Here is a 15,477-nt window from a genome sequence, read left to right on the forward strand (position 1 = left end):
AAAAAAAAAAAAAGACTGATGAATCACAGACCTGTATGCTTGAAACAAATAATAGATTATATGTTAATTAAAAAAATTTTTTTTAAAAATTCCCCTGAGGCTGAGGGAATACTTTCCCAGAGAGTTTCTCTCTCTGTTCCCTAACTCACACCTCCTACTGCTTTTTCTGCCTACTCAGATGGCTTCAGCTGCCTGCTCATGATCTTGTCTTAAATCTTATGATTCGGGGTGATTTTCCTTCGTCTTCTACCTATACAGAGCCGAGGACCACCTTGGCACTGAAGGCCAGAATTCCCCAAAATAGGGAACTCTGCTTGGCCTGGGTCTCCTCCGGTCAGGGACCCCTGTGATGGGTCCGTCCCCAGAATCACCATCCAAAGACCGACCCATGGCCACCTGCCCTTCCCTCTCTCTGTGGCTCAGAGAGAAGAACAGACATCCCATCCCCCTGTCCACACCTGCCATACGATGGATGGTGGGCTCTAAATAATTAACGAGAATCCTTTTGTAATGCGCTGACCCTCGAACATTGCACATCACTCATTCTGATACTTCTGCTCTCCCCTGCTCCCTCTCCGTCTCTCTCATTCCGACAGCTCAGCCTCCTGTCTTGGGTGCCCATCAAACACCACATCAACAGGCCCCCTGCATCTCTTACCAGCTGCATGAGGCAGCAAAGGTGTTTGATCTCTGAGACTCCTTGGAAAATCCCAGTGGAGTGGTGTAAGCGGCTGGTCGGGGGAAGCTGTTGATGCTAGGGCTGCCCCTGCTCGAGCCAGGGAATGCCTCCAGCTCCTGGGACCCACCCAAGAGCTCTGGCCTAAGGCAGGCAGTGGGGGGAGAGGGGGAACCCAGAAGAACCATAGGCCTCAAAGAGGAATCTGAGGACAGTTTGAGTGGCCCTGCCCTCCAGAGACTTGCCCCCTAGGTGGTGCAAGAAGCTACACAAGAAGGACACGTGAGAAAACTAAGTGCCTTTGTCTGGATGTTTGTCACCCACCTGGGAGATCAGAACTCACACACAAAACCATCAGAAAAAAAAAAAAAGCAAAACTGTGGAATGTTTCTGGAAGAGACACACAAGATGCTGGTGCACCCAGTTACCTCTGGAGAATGCGAACAGGAGAAGAAAAAAGAAGAACCAAGTTGTACTTTTCCCCCCCCAGCTTTATAGTGGTATAACTGACAAATAAAACTGTATATATTTAAAGTGTACAGTGTGACAATTTGATATATGTATCCTTTCTGAAATGACTACCACAATCAGGTTAATTAACACATCCATCACCTCCCCTAGTTTCCAGTGTGTGTGTGTGTGTGTGTGTGTGTGTGTGTGTGTGTGGTGAGAACAATTAAGATCTACTTTCTTAGATCCATATTCATCAGGGATATTGGCCTGTAATTTTCTTGTCTTATGGTGTCCTTGTCTGACTTTGGTATCAGGGTAAATGAGTTTGGCAGTGTTCCCTGCTCTTCAATTTTTTCGGAAGAGTTTGAGAAGGATCGGTATTAATCCTTCTTTAAGCATTTCATAGAATTCATCAGAAAAGCTGTCATGATCCTGGGCTTTACTTTGTTGAGTTTTTGATGACTCCTCACCGGTCTGCTCTGATTTTCTATTACTTCATGATTCAGTCTTGGTAGGTTGTAGGTTTCTGGGAACTTGTCCATTTCTTCTAGGTCATCCAACTTGTTGGTGTAGAATTGTTCAGCACGTCTCTTAGGATCCTCTGTATTTCTGTGGTATTAGTTGCAATGTCTCCTCTTTCATTTCTGATTTTATTTATTTGAGTTTTTTTTTCCCCTTAGATTCACTAAAGCTCTGTCAATTCTGTTTATCTTTTAAAAAATCACCTCTTAGTTTTGTTGATCTTTTCTAGCATTTTTCTAGTCTCTGTTCCATTTATTTCTGTTCTGGTCTTTGTTATTTCCTTCCTTCTGCTAACTCTGGGTCTGGCATATTCTTCTTTTTCTAGTTCTTATTAGTTCCAGAAGACTTTTCATAGATTCTTTGAGGTTCTCTACATAGACAATCATGCCATTAGGTCACCAGTTTATTATATTTTAATAAGGCTATGTCTCAGGACCAGCCAGGTGGAAGAGATGCACAAGACAAAGTGTGCGTAAGGGGCGGAGGACAAGGTGTGTGTAAAGGCGGAGCTTCCATGCCCCTCCAGGTGCACCCACCTCCCAGCCCTTCCACCTGCTCACCAGCGCTGAAGCTCCAGAGTTGTGCTTTCACTTTTCACTTGTTAGACTTTCCTGACAGAATTTTTTACAGTAATGTATTACTTTGTACAATTTCTAAAATACATTTGTAGAAAGAGACCAAATCCAGACTGAACTGTAAGCCATTCTGAGGGTCTGTGCTCTGTGTCTCTTCCATTTCTGTGTTCTCACCATCTGGAACATTCTCTGGACAGCAGAGATGCTCAATCAGGAGTTGCTGAGTGTGGAATAAAGATGGTGCTGTTGTGAGCTTAAAGCTAACGGTGGAAAATAATCTTAGAGAAAAAGGTAGTAGTGGGGAGATGACCATAACAGCTTTAAGAAGGAACTAGGTGGGAGGGGTGGGGGGAGGGGTGAATATATGTGGTGACAGATGTTAACTAGATTTATCATGGTGATCATTTTGCGATATATACAAATATTGAATCATTATTTTGTACACCTGAAACTAATATAATCTGATATGTCAATTATATCTCAATTAAAACAAAATTTGGTAGGGAGGCTGAAGGAGGGTTTTAAAAATCTAAGTAACTTTAGAACTTTTATAAACAGTTTAAATATCCTTAATCTAAAATAAAAATTGAAACAAATAATTTTTTTTTTAAAGGTGAAGAAGAAGAAACCAGAAAGGATTTAAATAAGCAGAAAGGCTGGGAATGGATGGTCAAGGCTAGAGGAAAAGTGTTAGCCATCAGTAAGCCTTTTTGAGGAAGGAAGGAAGGAAGGAAGGAAGGAAGGAAGGAAGGAAGGAAGGAAGGAAGGAAGGAGGGAGGGAGATGAATAACGTGAGCCAAGGCAGGAAGACACAGAGGTGGAAAGAGTCAAGGCCAGTGAATTCAAGAGCATAGAGATAAAACTAGGGAGGCAGCATCAAGCCTGTTTATGTAAAGCCTTGGCTCTGGCCTAAAGGCTGGAAGGACACGCCACCTCTGTGCTCCAGGCAGGTCATGAGGCACTACAGAGCCAGGCAACTGGTCTGGTGCACAATGGCCACAGACTTCTTCACCACACTCTACTGCCCCAAGCCAGCAACTCCCAGCCCCAAATGGTGTGGAGCCCGCTGCCTCTGAATCACCTAAGGGGAGGAGGAAAGACAGTAAATGCAGGATCCCAGGCCCTGCTCCCTGAGATTCTGATTGCGTAAGGAGTAGCCAGGCATTTACATTTTTAACAAGTTCCCCAGGGGGTCAGAAGAAAATCAGGTTTAGGGACCATTGACCTAAACCATCCCATTCTTTTACAAGTCTTCAGAAAATGATTTCCACAAAATCTTTCAGACCTAAAATAACTCCTAGCTCCTTTCCCCTTCCTTGCTCCCCACTCCAGTGATAACAAAAAGACATTTACTGGGTGTATGACTCAGTTCAGCTGCTATAACAAAATACCATAGACTGGGGGAGCTTAACCAACAGATATTTATTTTCTCACAGTTCTGGAAGCTGGAAGTCCATGATTAGGCTGCCAACATGGTTGGGTTCTGGTGAGAGTCTTCTTTATGGTTTGCTGTGTCCTCAAAGGGCAGTGAGTTCTGGTCTCTCTTCCTCCTTTTGTGAGGGCACTAATCCCATCATAAGGGCCCCACCCTCATGACCTCATTTAAATTTAATTACCTACCATAAGTGCCACTTTCTCATACCATCAACTTAACATATGAATTTGGGGCATGGGGGGACACAAACATTCAGCCCTTAACACTGGGGGAAAAAAATATAAGCTTACTTTCCCAGCCTTCCTTGCAGCAAGGAGTGATTGTGTGACCCACAATGAAACATAAAATGAAGTCTTCTGAGAGGTTTCTGGAAAAGAAATTTTTTCCCGTGTAAGAGAAGAAAACGCTGCCCTTTTGTTAATCCCTTACCTCCAACCACTTGCCCCTTATCTTTGAATATTGTTATGATACCTGGAGCTGCTGCAGCCAGCTTGGGACCATAAGGCAACAAGCAAGAGGACAAAAAGACACAATTCTAAAGATGGTGTCATTGGAAGGATGGCTTTGATAGCAGTGCCGAGTTCAGAAGCAGCCCTAGATGACCTGCCCCTGGACCTCTAACTCAGAACCTTCCACCTCTGGACCTAGAGATAACTGAAGGGTGGTACGTAAGCCCCTGTGAGTCAAACTCCCTGTTCCTCGCAGCTGAAGGCATCTTACCACCCACTCACATGAACCCAAAGCCCTTTGGATCATCTTGGTGGACACAGCGGTGTGGGTGGCCATTCCTGCACAAAAGCTGTAGAGAAACACTGCAGAAACCAACCTGCCTCTTGCACTTTTGCCTGCTAAATGCTTCTAGTTCCCTCCTGTACATTTTCCTAAAAGAAAGAGACAAGCTGTAACAGGCACACGTGCTTGGGCTCTGCCTGACTTTGAGGTTCCCATCTCGCCTGGTTTCCCAAAGGGGCTTTGATAGAGGACAGAGAGCATGGGCAGCAAAACTTCCCAGGCATGGAAGGCTCTCGTGCTCCCCTCCTCCCCACCACCGCAACAAAATTCTTTGTCTGCTAGCTGCTTCCTTTGGGGTCCCACTAAAATCTAGAGAATATAGGCTGTCTTCCTTCCCAGGAAAAGAACTAGAATAGTGGGAAGGTTGAAAGGCATGAACCTGAGAGGTGAGCTGGTTCCAAGTCTAAAGGCTCGCATTCTCTCTTCCGAGCAATAGATACTTACACTTTCTTCACAAACCTTTATGATTTCAAAGAAGGGGAGGACGATGCCACAGTATTAAAGCCAGTGGGTTGTGGTAAGAGTTAAGTGAGGTCAAACATTAGAGAAAGTTCTAAGAGGACTTTAAGTGTATATATGAGGTTTCTGGTAGCTTTTAAAAAGAGAAAAGAAAAATCTGAAACCAATACGAGCAAAGGCTAACATGTTATTTCTGAGCAGATTTAAAGAGTTTATTCTCTCTGTACTTTTCTGAACTTTTGAAATATTCTATCATTTAAGGACCCAAAAAAGTCTTGCATAGTGAATGACCCAGAGCAGGTAGTTGGATTGTGGTCGCCCCCAAAGAAGATCTGTTTGGAGGTGCAGGTGAGTGAAAAGAGGGACCCGGCAACTTGCACTCACACCAAGATGTGCACGGTCAGTCTGCAGCTGGATTCCCTGCAGGTAAAGCCCTCCCGGATGCCGAGAAACGGGAGAGACAGCCTCAGAGGACATGCTAGCAGCTCTGGAGAAGGAATAGCAGCATCATTGTATCAAAACCGTTTCATCCTAACACAGTTTGGGGGCATTTAACGGGTACCCGATAAATCCCTGCCATGGAGCAGGTGGGCCGAGACAGGACTCAGCTCAGCACACATTCCCAGGTAGAGCATCTCCCGTTTCTTTGGTGTCACATTTGGTGTCTGACTCTGCCCGCAAAAGCCTCATGTCTTGGTATGGCTGTGAACCTCATATTCTTCCCCATACTCATAGGAAAAGAAAAGTCACCTCCCCAATCCTGTCCCCACCCCTTCCTTCACAGAAAATAGACTCTATAAAACACGAGGCTCCTTGGGGTGCAGCCCCAGTGTGACTAGGAACCCCACTCAGTAGCTTTTGAGCAAAACAAACAGGAAAAACATATTACATTTTCACTAGTTTGAGCCCCAATAATGCCAGTCCTAGGACGTGAAAGCTCCGGGCCCTGGTGAGAGGCTGTCATGACACTGATGGGCTTCTAAAAGAAGTAAGGAAGCAGTAAACAGCACCACCAACATCCTCTCCTCCTGCACCCTGGTTGATTTTGGTGAGGCTCGTAGGTCCGTTTTTGCAGATCCCACCTGTGGTGCCCCAAAGCGTGGGCTTCAACATTCATTTTGGCCTTTATGAACCTCTCCTTGTCCTCCAGTCCAGCCACCTTCCCTCCTGCCCCAGTCTCTCCTCTAATATGGAAATGATCCCACAGCTGATAACACTTAGTCAACACAGGGAATCGCCCTGTGGGGAATGTCGGCAGGTTGTGAAGAGTCATGTATTTTTACTTACTCAGCTAGGCAGTGGGACTGCAGAGCCAGGAAAGGTAGGTTCTCTGCAAGTGAAAAGAGGTAAGGTTATTTGGTGGGGAGAGGAAAAATCCTTAACCCATTTAAATGTATCACGATTGACAGAATTTCAATAGTGAAATTCTTGAGGCAGCTCAAGGGAAACTGAGGAAACAGTCCTTCTTTAAGTCAGAGCAATTTCTTCGAAAATTCGGCTGACATTTGTTTCCTGCCCACAAGGAGCTGGGAGCCAGGGCAGGCATCTTCTATACATTGTTTCACTGGATCCTCAGAGCCAGGTCAGATGCTCTTCCACTATTTCACAGAAGAAGAAACTGAGGTTCAGAATGGTTCAAGGTCACAGAGGAGCAGGTCGCAGGGCTGGAATTTGTAACCACCTAACTCCAGCACCCCTGATGTTCCTGCCACCCCGTGTCTTGCACCCAGACAGCCAGTCTGTGCTTCTGCATCAGGGGCCAGCAGGGAGCCAGGCGCTGGGCAGACGGAAGCTTTCATTAGTGGGCAAAAGCAAGGTCCGTGGGAAGCTGCTGGCCTGGGCACAAGGTGTGGCCTGGGGAGGAGGTCTCTTTGAGAATAAACGGCGGTGTGATCTTAGGCAAGTTACTTCACCTCCCTGATCTTCCTTTCCAGGACGAGAGCCGTGATGGCCAATCGTTTGGAGCAGCAGAGTCCTTCTTTCGAAATGAAATTATAAATGAACCACCATAAAACACATTCAAATGCGATTGCCCTGGTCGGTAGCGGCATGGAAGGTAGGGAAGGCAAAGATCCAGATGCTGCAGACAGGTTTTTAATTCGTACTTTTAAATTGCATATTACAGTCGAGGAAACAGAAGTCCAGAGAGCTGAGTAAATGGGAGAGTTGACATAGCTGCTCAGAGGCAGAACTGGGATTCCCAAGCCAGGCGAGATTGCTCAAAGCCTCTGCCCCCACTGCACACCCTTCTCTCCTCCTGGCAGGAGCCAGGCTAATGCTCATTTAAGATGGCACATTTACAACAAGCCATCAGACACAAAAGTTAAGGTTCATGATGACAATAATCCCCCACATTGGCCCATCCTGAATGGGAGGCTGCTAGGTAGGCAGATATAAATATAGACTTTATTATAACACATCACAAGGCGGGGGAGTTAATGTTGCTGGCAGAACATTCATTTCCACATTTCCTTACTTTTGCATGTCTTAATTTGCAACTTAATGTGGCATTATCATAATTTTTTGCATTATGTAATGATTAAAGTGAGGCGTATCATATTTATTGATTTATTTGATTTATTTAAAATGTAACCATGGCCCCAGGGCAGGTGCATGTACAAAATACAAATGCAACAGTTCCATTGAATCCAGCAGATAAATTCCCCATTAAGAAAAGACATTTCAGGACTGTCAAGACAATGAGAAATGTCTTCCCGGCATCATTAGAAGAGAAGGAATCTTGAGAGGTCATCTGGTCCAACCATCTGCCTCAGGCAGAATTGCTTCTAATCCCCCAAAACTGAGCACCAACTGAGCTTTCTGACAATCTCTAGGGAGAGCCACATTCTACTATATTCTCCCACCCCTGTCCTCAACCCCAAAACCAGTATCTTTTCCCTGGGTTAACTAGCCTTTTTGTCCCTGGAATCCATGTCTTCACCTCCGACTCCTTTAGTTTATAATCACCCATTTTTAAAATCCATTCCTCCCTCTATTTCTTTTCTATTTATTTCCCATTCCACACCTCTGCCTCCTAAAAGACCCATGTTCAGGACATCAGGTTCCCTTTGCAGAATTTCAGTCTCCCAGTGAGAGAGAGAACTGATCCAACACCCTACCCAGAGCAGAAACATCTTAGACACATGCTCAACTGCTGGACATCCAGTTTTTGCTAGATCTTTCCAAAACTAAGGTGCCCATTTATTGACCAGGAGGCTCTAATCCTGAGTCTGAGCCTATGGGGACACCCACTCTCTGTTACTTTCTCCCAGCCCAGCCCCAGAGCCCATTCTTTTTCCGTTGTTTTATTAGGACTTGGAATCTTGGATTGAATTACACTGAGCTTGTGTTTCTAAGCACTCCCTTCATTCAAGGTTCCCAAACAGCCCAAACATCCTGAGTAACAAAAATCCCATTCACCCTCCTCGACCTTCCCTGTCCCAGTTCTCACCACTCCTTCCATGTGCTTCTCCAGTAGGCCCCTGAGCATGGTCCTGATCAACACCTATGCTTCAGTTTCTACTCTACAAAGTTCTCTTCCCTTGTTTTAATAACAGGAAGATCATTTTCATTCATAATAAGATGAACGTTCTTAGAGACAACATTTATAGAATGGGAATCAGTCCTAGTCCTATCAACTAACAACGTGTCTGCTCTTTCCCAAGTCCACCTTGCACTTCCAGAATGGATGGCTTAGACAGAGCATCTCAAGCTTTTACTTTGGGCCATAGAACTCTTTCTTTAAATGAAAGCTGTCTTAGGCTACTCCAGCTGTCCTAACAAAATTGCAAAGACTGTGGGACTTACACAACAGACATTTGTTTTTCTCATGGTTCTGGAGGCTGGGGGGGTCCAAGATCAAGGCTCTGGCAGGGTTCAGCTTTGGGGGACAGCTCTCTTCTTGGCTCGTAGAGGGCTGCTCTGTCCTCATGTGGTCTTTCTTTTGAGCAGGTGCAGAAAGAGATAGACAGAAAGAAACATATATACAGAGTGAAAACTCTCTAGCGTCTCTTCTTATAAGGACACTAATCCTACAGGACCGGGGCCCCACCCTTGTGACCTCATTTAACCTTAATTTCTTCCTTAGAGGCCCCATGTCCTAATACAGCCATGCACTGGGGTTAAGGCTTCAACATATGAATGGGGAGGTTGGGGGAGGGGTGTGTACAAGAATTCAGCTTCTGATAGAGGCTGCTGATCTTTGATGCTCCTTGGCTTGCAACTGCATCACTCCAATCTCTTCCTCTGCCTGGGCGTGAACTTCTTCTCCCTGTGTGTCTCTCTCTGTGTTCACATGGTGTTGAAGGGTGGCAAAATATGCTACCACAAAATATGCCACTTGAGCATAAGGATTATCTTGAGCTGAAGACAATTAAAAAGCAGATATAAGAAAAGCTCTCTGCCCTCCCACTTATTTGCCTAAAAGGAGGACATAAATCTATAAGTGCCCCTTCTCCCCTCTCTACCGGAAGAGACAGAAGTTAATCACCAGCAACAATTCTAGGCCCTTATCAGCCCAGACACACACCAGAGGAATCTATATAGCAAACATTACTAACTAGCCCTATCTGCCGTTAGTTCCTTTATATATTTGCCTGCCCACACTTTGCTGCTTTTAAAGCTCAAAGCCCTTTTCCTTGGTCCTGTCACGTCTCTAAAAAGTTATGGTTCTTTGGTTAAGATGCAGGATAAGCCCAAGTTCTAAGCACCCTCTTGAGCGATTCATCACTGGGTACCCCCACGTATGTACCCTGCACATGTTAATTAACTTATGCTTTCTTTTCTCTTGATAATTTTTTGTCAGTCTAATTTACTGGACAATAGGAGAAGAACCAAAAATGGGTAGAAGGAAAAATTTTTTTCCTCCCCTACAGTGTTTTCCTCTTTATATAAGGACACCAGTCCTTTTGGATTAAGGCCCACCCTTATGACCTCATCTTAACCTGATTACATCTGCAAAGGCTTTATTTCTAAATAAGGTTGCATGCATAAGTACCAGGGATGAGTATTTCAACATGTCTTCTAAGGGGACACAATTCAACCTATCACAACCCACATCATTTCTCCATTTCCCATCCCTGGGCTGGGAAGGCAGGTCTGTGGAGATGCAGGACATGTCATTGCAGACTCTTGGAAGAGCCCTGGGTGCTGAGGAGCACCCCTCTGGCATCGGCAGAGCTAGAGTCAAGGTGGCTCCCAGCCCTTCTTCCCAGCCCCAGGTGCGCTAGCGGAATAGGCAAGAGCAGAGTTTGACAATTGGGAGGAGTACCTAACGCTCTTCTTATGCTGAGCCTGTGCTGCTTCTGGTAAGACAGAGAACAAAATGCTGGTTAGCATATCGAAGGAGCTTTAAAGAAAAGCACTAACTTCTTGATGGGAGGGTCCCTCGTGCTGCTTACAATCCAGCCGGCAAGGTGAACCCATTAGGCTTTCTCCTGGAGAGTAGGAGCAAGACATAACTGGATAAATAACATAGGTTCCTTTAGGACAGCTTTCTCTTCATCCTCCCTCCCTCCTTCCCTTCTTCCTTCCTTCCCTCCCTTTCATTATAATGAGGACACACTAGGAGTCAAGCACTTTGCTAAGCCCTGGGGATGAAGCAGTGCATGAAAGACATCGTCTCGGCCGGCACAAGGCCTTCCTTGTGGGGCTGAGAGTCTAGAATGAGAATCAGAAATCAAACACATGGCTCAATAAATTACAGACAGGAGTTGTGATAAGGAACAAAAGGAGACGTACAGAGTGCCATAAAAGCATGGAGCTAGGACCCCTGACCTAATCTGGAGGTGCAGGGAAAATCTTCTGGAGGAAGGGACATTTGAGCTGAGTTCTAAAATATAAGCAGGAATGACCTTAGCCTAGGTAACCTACCTTGAAGGTCAGACTAAGGCCCCAGGCCAAAATCTTCAAGATGAAATACAGGAAAGATGATTGTAGAGTATTGCCATTAAGCTAAAAAACAACGACAGGTGCACCACAGGCCAACTGGGAAAGATAGCAGCTGTTAGGGACTGGATGTTTGCGTCCCCCCAAAATGCATATGCTGGAAGCCTAATCTTTACTGGGATGGTATTTGGAGGTGTGTCTTTGGGAGGTGATCAGGTCATGAGGGCAGAGCCCTCCTGAATGGATTAGTGCCTAATGAAAGGGGCCACAGAGAGCTCTCACCCCTCCCACCATGTAAGGAGACAGCAAGACGACAGCCGTCTATGAACCAAGAATCGGGTCTTGCCAGACTTCATTGCTGGTGTCTTGATCTTGGACTTCCCAGATTCCAAAGGTGTGAGATACTTGTGTAAGCCATCCAGCTTATGATCATTCATTTCAATAGCCCGAACAGACTAAGACAGCAGTTTATATTGAGAAGATAAGGGAGTGGACTGGTTTTTTTCAGCTCATCACACATTCCGTGTGAATTAAGAATGTAATAGAGTTGCTGAAAAAATAAAGCAAATTAAAATCTTAACGTGGATTTAAATTCCATATCAAGGACGGTGAAGATGCCACTGTGCTCTGTTTTAGACAGACCGTATCTGCATATCTGGTCCCTTCTCCTGGCCTCCATGTTTTAAAAGGAGCACAAAATCTGGTATGTGTCCTGAAGAGGAGGTTGAGATGCTGGGAGTCTCCTTCTGCCAGCAATGGTAGAATTGGAAATCCTCCGGGGTTCCTTGCAAGACCTTGAATATTCTTTGATTGAATTGACTGCTTCTCACATGGCTGGCAGCCTCCACTGGCCCCATTAATTCTCTCTCCTGAGTTGCAGGGACTTTGCTGAGGGGTATATCATTTATGTAAAGAATGCAGGTGGTCAGAGTTGCTTGAGGCAATGGGACTCACTCCTGTCTACCACTTCTCTCCTTCCCAGGATAGCCCTCTAATGGAGTAGACCCTCTGCAGCTCGACTTTATCGGTCATCCTCTGAACATGGCTCCAAAGCTGCATGATCGGTTGATTCTTCCTTGCCCCTAACTTCCTTCCAGCTTGCTGGTTTATTCTGGGGAAATACCTGACAAGAGGGAAGAGCCAGGCTTCTCTATTATTGCAGTGCCAGGGAAGTTCTCTAGATGAATTTCCATTGCAAATGCTTAATGAAGTAATCTGGAAACCCAGGAGTTAGTGAGGTCACAGCCTCCCCAGCCAGGACTCAAACAAACAAACAGCAATTTTTCAATGGCTCAGGAAGGTTTCTGAACATTCTGACACCAGATGCTAAGATCCTGATTAACCCTACTTATTTCATTCATCCATATACCCCTGGGTCCACCATTGCCTGAAAAAATCCTTCTCTACTCATCCAGCGAGCATTTCTTGAATACCCTGTATCTACTCCTCCCTATGCTGGGGGCATAAAAGAGAATAAAAAAATAGCTCTTCTCACACTTGACTGCTAAGAGTGCAAAGAAGCTCAATTGCTTTGGCAAACTGTTCATCAATATCCACTAAAACATCCGTATGTCCTGTGACTGAGCAATTCCACTCTGAGGCAGAGACCCTGCAGAAATACATACATACGTTTACCAAAACACACATACTAGAATATTCATAGCAGCACTATTTGTAATGGCTAAGACTAGAAACTCCCCAAATGCCCATCAGCCGTAGAGTGGACAAATAAATAAATTGCGGCATATGCCCACAGTGGACTATTGGACAGCAATGAGAATGAATAATCTACAACTACGCACAAGAATAGGGATGAATTTCACAAACAAAATGCTGAGCAAAAAAAAGCCAGACACAAAAGAGTGCATGTGGTGGGAGTCTATGGACATAAAGCACAAAGCCAGGCAAACAATCTGGAAGTCAGGATGGTGGCTACCCTGGGGGCTGGCAAAGGCGGGAACGCTCCACGAAGGGGGCTGGAGAGATGCTAGCAACGTGCTGTTTCTTGACCCAGGGGATCGCTGGTCACAGGCGTGTGCTCAGTTTGTAAACATCCAGCAAGCTCCGTACTTACCAGACATGTATCATTCATTAGGCATATTGAAACTTCAACTTAAAAGGCTTATAAACAGTAATTCTGGCCTAGGATGCAGAGTTTATTAGGCAGACAAGACACAGACGTGCTAAAAGGTGTTGTCTTAGTTGGCTTCAGCCTCCTTAACAAGATACCATAGACTGAGAAGCTTAAACCACAGAAATGTATTTTCTCACCCTTCTGGAGGCAGAAGCCCGAGATCGGGGTGCAGGTATGGTCAGCTCGTAGACAGCCACGTTCCTATTATGTGCTCACGTGGCCTTTCCTCTGTGCACGTGGACAAACTGAGTTCCTTCTCTCTTCCTCATACAAGGTTCCCAATCTTATCAGATTAGGGCCCCGGCCTTATGGCCTCATTTAACCTTAATTACATCCTAAAAGCCCTACCTCCAGATACAATCACATTAGGATTAGGGCTTCCACACAATTCAGTCCACGGGAAGTGTCATGCAATAGGAACCTTCAGTGGAATACAAAGGCTAGTCACTAGACAGCAAGTTATAGAGAGTAAGAGAGTAAGAGCAGAGAAAGCCGAGCTGACCCAGGGCTGATGTGAGAAGGACCCTCTTCCTGGAAAAGGAAGCCCTTGAGAGACCTGTTGGAAGAAGAGAGCGAGGACCGGTCACGTGGGAAGCAAAGACAGCAGCTGAGGAAGCGCACCCCATACAGGACACAGGGAAATGGGCCCGATGAGGGCAGAGTGTTTGCAAAATGTGTCATCTTGAGCCGGGCTGGGCACGGAAGGGTGGATGCAGCAGAGGTCCGAGAAGAGGCCGGGAAGTGGCAGTGTCGGGAGCTGGACGCAGGCGAGGAAGTCCTCTTGGATGCGGAGGCAGCTGGTCAGCAGGTCAGCGGGGGTTGGCCGACTGGCAGGCAGAGGGCACGAACCAAGAGGAAAGGCAGCAACTGGAGTGTCCGGTGGGGAGGATGAGGACAGGTGTGGGAGGAGGCAGCCGCAGCATCTTATAGCCGGGGGAGGTCGGGGCCAGACTGAGGCGGGTCTCGAGGGCCACACCACCAGAGAACTGATCTTCATCTCATGAGTCGTTTTTTGTTTTTTTTTTTTTAAGATTTTATTTATTTATTTGTCAGAAGGATAGAGAGAGAGCACGCACAAGCAGGGGAGAGGGGCAGAGGGTGAGGGAGAAGCAGGCTCCCCACTGAGTAAGAAGCCCAATGCAGGACTCGATTCCAGGACACTGAGATCATGACCTGAGCTGAAGGCAGACGCTTAACCATCTGAGCCACCCAGGCGTCCCTCATGAGTCATTTTAAGGAAAGGATGTGTAGATGCTCAGCTCACAAACAGGACGCCTTGCCCATGCCTTGGCCGGCAGCCATGCTCACTCCACTTGGATGATGTAGTGATGCCTGAATCTGCTGAGTAAGATTCCCTGCACCGTGGCTGCATTTATGAGCACTTGTCCTGTCATCATTCAATCATTTTAACCAAGAATTTGTCATCGGATCTCAGACTCTTCCAGTTGAAAGGGCCTTAGAGTCACTAATCCAGCGTCTCCCAGTTTAGGGCAGCCATTCACTCAGGGCTTAAACGGATCAAATCTGTATTCTAATTTCTGTAGAAATATTTGTAACTACATTTGACAGGATTTTCAGAAAGTCCCACTGGGTGTGTTGGAGGGTTAGTAGGAGGAACAGATGTCTGGATTGCGACCAGCCTGACAGTACTTGAGACAATGGTGGGTATCCACGCAGAAGCAGCTCGGGTGCCACGGAATGATGGGAGGCAAACCTCCCGAAACACAGAGTGACTCTCTAAGCAGCCACGTCAGAGGCTGAGTGTAAGCTTTAAATGATTATAAACATGGCATCTTGAGTTCCTCCCTGCCAATCTTATTCAGTCTCCTGGCTATATCTCCAACAGGCTGGGCTTCAGAAAGGTTATAAATTGCCATCACAAGGACCCAAAAACAGGGCTGGGAAACCCACCCCACAATGCTGCGTTAATACTGGAACTCTTGGGGCGCCTGGGTGGCTCAGTCGTTAAACGTCTGCCTTCAGCTCAGGTCATGGTCCCAGGGTCCTGGGATCGAGCCCCGCATCGGGCTCCCTGCTCGGCGGGAAGCCTGCTTCTCCCTCTCCCACTCCCCCTGCTTGTGTTCCCTCTCTCGCTGTCTCTCTCTCTCTCTGTCAAATAAATAAATAAAATCTTTAAAAAAAAAATACTGGAACTCTTGCTCTGGGTTTGATCCCTCTCAAAACCTCCCACCCAGGAGACTTCACAACTCGGAAGGAATTAATTCATCCACAACACTTCTTCCAGAGAGAGAGGACAGGTGAATGTTGACAACTCCCCACTTGAGATATGTTCTTCCCTCTTGGTCTTCCTCCTACCTCCCCGGCCTCTCCTGCTCTTCCCTTCCTTGGAACCTGCTCTTCTACTCCGTCCCCAAATACTGGCCACCTCAGAGGTGTGTCAGGAATCTATCTCCTCTCCATCTCTACTCCTTGGATGAGCTTATTCAGGCCACGTCTTGATTTACAGTGTGCCCAGGGCTGCCCTACATGTGTCTTCAGGCCCCTGTGTCAGTCAGAGTTCCCCAGAGAAACTGAACCAGTCGGA

The sequence above is a fragment of the Leptonychotes weddellii genome, chromosome 13 (genome assembly GCF_054177405.1).
Source record: "Leptonychotes weddellii isolate Sample4059 chromosome 13, ASM5417740v2, whole genome shotgun sequence".
In the NCBI taxonomy this organism is placed as follows: Eukaryota; Metazoa; Chordata; class Mammalia; order Carnivora; family Phocidae; genus Leptonychotes; species Leptonychotes weddellii.